Source organism: Typopeltis vanoorti, chromosome 6 (assembly GCF_054136105.1).
Source record: "Typopeltis vanoorti isolate ZY-2024b chromosome 6, IOZ_Tvanoo_1.0, whole genome shotgun sequence".
Taxonomy (NCBI): domain Eukaryota; kingdom Metazoa; phylum Arthropoda; class Arachnida; order Uropygi; family Thelyphonidae; genus Typopeltis; species Typopeltis vanoorti.
Window position 1 is genome coordinate 120997353 of NC_143554.1, and position 8561 is coordinate 121005913.

Here is an 8561-nt window from a genome sequence, read left to right on the forward strand (position 1 = left end):
ATAGAGATATAAACAAATTCTGATTAGCTAAACTGAAACCTTAAACTCATTTAGCATTTATAGATGAAAGATGTTTAGAACAAGGGACCAACAAGTTCTGAGGAATGATATCTCTTGTCCTCAGAACTTGTTGGTCCCACGTTTATATGAGTGCGTTGTTTAAATACTAGAAATGGAATGTCATTTTAATGACAGATTTGCAGCGAAGTATTATGTTGGTTTTTTCATATAAGTCCTCAATCAGCTCCTCTGTGTAGTACCATTACAGCATCATCAAACTATCTTAGCTATGCATCATTAAACATATAAAGATGATGGCGAAAAGAAACGAAACGGAAAAAAAAAGCAAGCAAATCCCTTTTACGTAACCTAAAATTACGTAAAAGGGATTTTTAATAAATATTGCATCAGCTGTCAACTCCATCGTCATCAGTATGTAAATGGATTCTCTCAAACTAAGAGTACGGGGTGTCTCAGCTGTACTAATTTGTGCTAGAACAGCACACATGAACTTCATAAATCGAGCTTCAATGGACGTACTGTCGTGCATACGCCAAGCAGTCATCCAAAAATCTATTGATTCAACATGCAGGAGTTTCAAATCAAAGTAACTGTGTTCAGTGCAATCTATAGAGCGAACCAGTACCAGAGATTTCGACAATGGCGCGCTGCCCCTTTCATGGAAAATGAGTGATTGATTATTCTATCTTCTACGAAATGTGGGTGGGGTTCTCCGTCTTTCATCAACACTATTGTGTTGATGAAACAACAACCTTTTAGCTACAGTTGCGAGATTACGAACTATTCGATATATCTCGATAACACGTAGCCGTGACTGTACAGGTCACATGTCCAGTTCGATGGAATTCTTCGAAGAAAAACGCCCCAATAAGGAACATATCCATAGATCCGTAGATCCATAGGGTGACCTTTTAGCGAATATAAGAGAACTTCCTGAAATGCACGATGATTCCCTGTGGTCCAGATGCGGATATTGAGTGCTCACTGTTCATCAAACGTGAAATTGTTCTTCTTCACTCCATACAACGTTCGAGAGCCAATTCTCGTCCACCTATGCTTGCAAGAAGGTATATTGGACGTCATACCTTACATTGAGAAAATTGGATTTGCTATACACAACAGGCAAGAGAACTTTGCATGAAGCTTTACAATAATATCCATTAAACTCAGCCACAGGCAACATTTGCAAAGTTTTCTTGTTTGTTGTGTAAAGCAAATGTAATTGTCTCACTACGGCAGGTTTGCTGATGAACCTACGAAATTTTTATTTGACTGTTGAACAATTCCAATTGCATGCCCATCTGTCTTTCGCGAAATTTCTGATTTATCTAGTTGAACTGTCAAACTGCTCATATCTTCAAATCAACAACCCGTTCGTCTCACTTCGTTTGCTGTCATTGGACCTTTTCCCAAAATTTTAGAATTCTACACTTAGTGCAATGCTGCTAAAGCATTCCCCCCCCCCATCATTATAGAAAGTCTTCACAGGCAAGGCATGTTCGAGCAAAGTGAGACCCATGGCACGATTTAAATGGCTATGTAGAGTTAGTCTGACTCCTTTTTCTTCCCCCATAATCTGTTTACTGCACTCGCAAAGGTTGAAGGTCTACTGGTTCTCTCTATAGATTACTGTGATTATGGATCATTTAATAGGACACATCCTATACATGATACATCCCTCGCAAGATTAGAACATAAGACCATTGAAAACCTGGAATATGGAATTATCACAACACGCACGACCATTTTTTAAAAAAAGAATGTTGCTGTGCGAGAAATAATTACGATAGTACTAACTAATATTATAAAGCCTGTGTTGTATTAAGTCTTTAAGAGATTGGCAAATTTAGCTTCAATTGAGAAACCCTTCTAAATGTTTTTTTGTTTCCGGAACGTATGGACACCGCAGATATCAGTAGAAGATTATTTACCCTGAGGCCGTAGTGTTTATAGTGAATATCGCTTTTCCTGGTTTAAATTTAAACTAGAAAAGTTTGTTAGCTTGCTCTCTCAAATGAAGTTTGGTCATTTTTAACAGAAAGGAGACCTAAGTTGAGGGACGGTTGACCAGCATCAGCCTTTGAAAATTCAAACACGCAGCCGTGACTGTACAGGTCACGTGTCCGGTTCGATGGAATTCTTTGAAGAAAAACTCCAAGTTTAAAATATTCCGTATGGATTTTTTTTTTTTAATTTAAAGTTTGGATTTTGATTTTTTTCAGTTTGGATGTTGTTTAATATTAGCTGTCGGCTAAGGAGAATATAAAATCTTTTAGCAAAGTAGCCATATTATAACCTTCACCGTATTCTATACAGTTAAATGTATTCTCTTAAGAGTTATACATTAATTTCGAGGAATATGTATTAACAGTTATAATATAAATTAAAATAATTTTTTACCTTGTTTAAGTTAAATGCGAATCATTTCTTCTTGTGATAGATTACGACCAGAAAATAAAGTGATGCACTTTCTGGGAAATTCAAGAAAAGCCTTAACACTTTCTGTTATGAATTCGCTAGAAAGGAAAGAAGTTAGATAAATAAATCTCACAAGAGAAAAAAAAAATAAGACAAGACAGCCAAAGTCAATGCAGTTGTCTTTTATCAGTCGGTATATATGGTATAATCAACTTCGTTCTAGCCAGACGAATTGCTAGGAGTCGATATTCCTAATATACAATAAAACAGCGAGATAAAATCAGTAAAAGGATAGTTTGAGCTATTTCCAGCTCAAAATGGTAATAAGCCCTAATCATTGCTTATTGAATTGAATAAAATATACAAGACAAGCACAATGCGGTATAAACAACATCAATTTGAATGAAAGGAATTATACGCCCATTACAATTATTAGCAGGAGCCGCCATGACATACAAATTCTAACCAGAATGTATGATCTCCTTTTAATAGATCACTGAAATAAGAACCTACTCAACAGCTGTACTACAGTCGATTAATATTACCTTATACGAGCCACACATCTCTGTCGGTATCAACATAGCACCAGGTGTTTTTGTGTGATGGGAAAGACGTGGACTCCATCTACAAAGAGAAGGGGTCCGTTTGATAAGTAGTAAAGTTTATTTTCAGCATCGCATTTATCTTTTGAGTTGTGTTCGTAGTTTCAACTACGTAACGTTTGTTGACCAACTTCCTATCCACCACAATTCCGAAATCAATTCTTGTAAATTAACTCCATCAATATATGCAGATGGCAATCTCATTACTCTAAAGTGCACAACTTTACACTTACGAAATAGAATTAACAGCCATCATCATCATCATCATCATTTGTCTACATTTACAGCCTGTTCAAATCATTCTTTTGCACAATCAGCAAACAGCTGAATATCAATAAACAATAAATAGCAAGAGAGAGAGAGAGAAAGAGAGAGAAATGATCACGTGGTAGCAGCAGAAAAGTTAAGTTAAGGAAAACTTAATATAATACTGCAGTATACGAATTATGTACTCTTAGCAAAAATGGTGAGAAATTATTTATATCAGAAAGCTAAATTTTAAAAAAAATTCTCTTCTACAACATACGAATGCATACCTTTATCAAGTCACATTACAAGCAAGAAGAGGAATATCAATTTTATATAAATTTATTTTCTGATTATGGACAGAGTGTTCGAGTATTTGATTTGCGAAGTTTCCGGTGACAGCTTGCACGTGCACAAACAATTGCTTTTTAAGATGGGAAGAGTATAATGCAAATATTAAAATACAAGAGGAAAGTTCTCCCTTGGAAGGACCCGTGAAATTAAGGAATTCACTGCTTTCACCTAAAAAAAAGGACATTCAACATCTTTGCAACATTGAGGAACAGCAGTACTTCCTAATGATGCAAGACATGACAGATTATTACGGAAAGGAGACGACATGAAATAGTCTATCTGCGGGCTTGTAGATAGATATCAAACACTATCTTCAATATCTTATAAAAGACATGAAAGAGGAATTGCTCTTATATTTATTGAAGAGACAAATCAAAGCTTGATAAATTGGAAGTCCGTAAATAGTTAAATTATAATGAGAAGCTAATACTCGAGATATATTAAATTAATCACCACATGCATTTGTGTAGTTAAAATCGATAAGGATCTTGAAGAAAAAGAGATCTTTTCTGAAAAGTACAGAAGCGTACAGAATGAATTCGGTAGCGTGACACGTTTCACATTGGAAAAGACTTCCAAAAATAATAAAAGAAGAAAATGAAGATGAGAGCAGTAAGTAATGAAACGGATACTCAACGAAATAAGTATTTTTTACTGGTAGCAATTGTGAAAAAAAAAGAATTCTAGCCTTTCTCGAAAGGAATAACAAAAAGGAATATAAAATAGCTTCCCTGTCACTTGATGGTAAAAAGAAAATCCAGAAGAAACGATCCCATCAAGTTCATCACTTGGAAATCAAGGACAAACGATATATCTCATTTAAAAATGAGTCAGTAAAGGGAAAACATTTGTATATCTTTTGAAATCGATTCTCTAAATCACCTCGAAAGCAGAAAAAACAATATCCATAAATTGCCAGGAAACTTCATAGATAGGATATAGAAAGTTTAGGATAGTATACAATAACGTCACAAAGCAGTGTTTGGGTACAAAGAGACTGATGAAGGTCATAAAGATTTCTCATCAAACATGACCGGGAAATCATAGATAAAAGCATAAAATCAAAATGCGGAACGACAGTGGTGATTGCACTTTGTTGAGATTTTAAAAGCAGCAAGGAAAAACGACACAATGAGAATCAAGATAATCGAAGAAACTCCTATAAATATGGATTTAAATATTAAACCAAAACTGTTATACAAAAGAGCACAACGTAATAGACCGGTCGAGAATGGAAAGGAAAGGAAAGACATAGTAATATAACAACAGAAATTCATACATTTCATGCGGTTGTGAATTTGAAGCTACGTGGAGTGAGGTTGAATCAAATACAAGATCAATTACTTAGTGAGGCTTTGACATAAACGTGGCGGATCGGATGCTAGAGTGGTGAAGACATGCATCGCCAAATAAAGAATATGGGCGCGAATTTTACTCCTACCCAATAGTGATTGGGTAGGAGTAAAATCTTATGACAAATATAGCAATGAATTTATTGAGCTGTAGCGAAACAACTTCCACAAGCAACATGTGACAGAAGGAACTTCAGGTCGAAGAATATTAGATTTGATTACAGTGTCTTTTCAATTAAACCTATACGGTACTCAAGTGGAAAAATTTATGAATGTGTTCCATTCAGAAAGGTTACATGCTGAACTACAATGCAGGAAATTATTACCAACTGAGGAGTATTCTGAATTCCATGAAATCAATCGGTTGCTGGATAGGAAGAATATCGACAATGCATGGGAAGCATTTAAAATATACTAAAATAAAGAGATTTGTAAGCTGATGATGATTTAAAAGGAAAATAATGTGCATAAAGAAGATATACGTTATGAAAATTATAAGCAGCAGTCAAGAATAGTCACAACTGTTGTACGCAAAGCTAAGTCTGAATATGGGAAGAAACTGGCTCTGCAAGCTAAACACAACCCACAAGATTTGTATGGATGTGTTGCAGTAAAGAAAGACTGAATATGAAAGCATAAGTGTTCTGAATGCACGTGGTATGAGGGTGATGGCAGAGGCAGGAGAGAATGTTCAACTACTGAGTGCCCATTTTGCTGAAATCTGGTGTATTCAACATTGAGTTCACTGCAAAGTCTTCACTGAATGAAGAAACTAAGCGGTATGAGTAGGATGTGGTAGTAGTTGCGCAAACTGAATAACAATTCCGCGATAGCAACTGATAGGATATTAGCACACGTGATAGTATTCCATCAGAAGTGTTCAGCTGAACTGGCTATTCCTTTTGCCCAAGCTATATACTATGAATCTCAGAACAGGAATGGAAAGAATGTGTGGTAATTCCTTGCACAATTTCATTCCGATGTGTCCAACTATCGACCAATTTGGTATCTCAGGAGGCGTGTTGAAGATTTTGGAAAAATTGATGAAATGTCGCATTCAGAAATGGGTTAATCTTTAGTATTGAATCTCTACATTGGAATGATCAGCGTGGGTTTACTAAAGGACGGTCATATTTGAGCAACTTGTTCTATAATACATACATACATACATTATTCTATAATAATGTCACTACTGAGTTAGACAAGGGGGGATGAATACACCATGATACTTTTGGAGTTTGATATGGCTTTTGACCGAACAGAGCAAAGAAGACTTTTACATAGAGAATATGGATTTGAGTAATACCATGTTAGCGTGGATAAGTGGACAGCTGTGTGAAAAATATGAAAAGTGGTATACCTGGGATGTGAATGTGCATGATTTAAAGTAACAAGTGCTCACCACAAGCATTAGTCCTTGGTCCACTGTTATTCAATCTGTACATTAATGATATTGGGAAGGATTTGACAAGTGACATACAGCTATTTGCTGAAGATGCAAAGAGTGGTAGGGTAATCAGGAATGCTGAAGATATGTGCATACTGGAAGAATGATTTGAATAGGGTGGAATTGTAGCATGGGATAATTGACATCAGTTCAGTGTCAGTAAAGGCATGTAGTTTGGTGTGATTCTGAATGATCAAAATACTGAAATAATTAAACTAATAACAGTTATAACGTAAATGGTTAGGCGGGAAAATATTGCAGGAGGAAGACGTCAAATAAGAGTCACATCTAAGAGAGAAGCCCGAAAATGGAAAACTATAACGAATCAGAGATTTTAATAAATACATTTAATAAGGCCTTAAGTCTACTCTTGAAAAGGTGTAGGCAGGGATAATCATTCCCATTTTTTCTAAACTGAGTTAAAGGAATCGCAACTTCTCCCACAGTTATGATGGTATAGTTTATCTGACTGATCACAAGTTTAATTTGCCTCCAGGGAAGATAGAATGGCAGTCAACTGTCGCCATCTTGTGGTTTCTAATTCTAAAACTATATATTAATGTTTAAAATGGTATGAGTTCTATAGTCGATTTTCTTCAGTTGTGGTAGGAAAATGTAAAGTTTTCATCAGGAACCTACTTATATATAATAGTTGGCCTATCACGATCATGACTTTAATTGGCACAAAGAAAGGAGAGTACGACAGAAACTTTCGGCATCTCCTGTGCAATAATGTTATTGCAAATAATGTTATATCGTCGATTATTTCGAGTTTACAGGATGAAACCAATGTATTTCGTAAGAAACCATGAAAGGGAAAAAATTCCACCTTAAGATTGACTAAAGTGCGAAGTGAGTCGAAGAAAAGCTTAGCAAAATTTAAACCTCGGCAAACCGGATTGAACTTCGAACGCGCTTTCTTAGGCTGATTTTTCCCTATGAATCAAAACGCCAAAAATAATCATAGAAGGAAGGGCGTAAAATCTGGAAACATATATTTCATTTATTGATTTTGAAAAATAAAGAAACATTTGATAAGGTAAATAAAGCATTCTAAGAGGTACTGTACACAATCATTAAGATGAGTTGGAATTAAGTTTTTGAGAAAAAGCGCAAAATAACCCTTCTGTAATCATGAACGTAAGTGGTCAATAAAATAAATATAAACACATTTCTATACAGGATGTTAAAAATGTACATGTTATAAAAACCAGATTTAACTATATTATGGACAGATCATAATAGACCTAAATCGACCTAAATCCTCTTATAATATACAAGAGGGTTATAAAAAGATGATGGAATTGCATGATATACATTTAATTATTAAAACGAACAGGAATTCATCAAAGTTTACAAACGATCTTTATATTATAACTAGGAGCAGAGAGAAAAATAACTAAAATAACTAAATATGAGAAAAATATAAAAAACGTCACCAATTAAGAAATTCAGAAAAGAAACAGACATTAAGAAGTTCCAAATTGGCTTTTGAATGGACATTATTTTCTTTCTATATTAATGTCTTTTTCTATAGTAATATTCCTCTATTCTCTTTCTAATTGTGTTAATATCTTTCTCTATTTTCTTTCTAGACTTACTCTCTGTCTTTCTCTATTAGCGAATGAACAATTATATAATTTTCTAATTTTTTAAATTATTTTTTATCTAAACTTCTTTTGCTATTCTTTTTGAAAACTATTCTCCGTGAAGCATTTAACGATAAGTGAGGATTCCAGAAAAAACTCTTATTTATAAAGAATACAAATACTGAAATCATGTAAAAGCGAATTACTCAAGTAATTATGTAGTTGAGAAGAAAATTGTCGATAGGAAATTAACAATAACGAAAACTTTTATGTCCTACTATCAGTTCATCTTTTACCTTCCTTGAGGATACTTCATGAGGAATTTTATGAATATGATAAGTTCTTAATTTCAACAATACATCATTCTTCTTAGAAGATATACGTGTATATACACAAGTTTACCTTATATTGGTTTCTGCTACTTTTTTCTCAAAAAATTTCAGCCAAACAGATGTAGCATCAAAGCGTGGTCCGAGCTCTTCTACATCTTCATAGGTAACAGTAACAGACCGGTCTGGAAACTGAAGGAAAT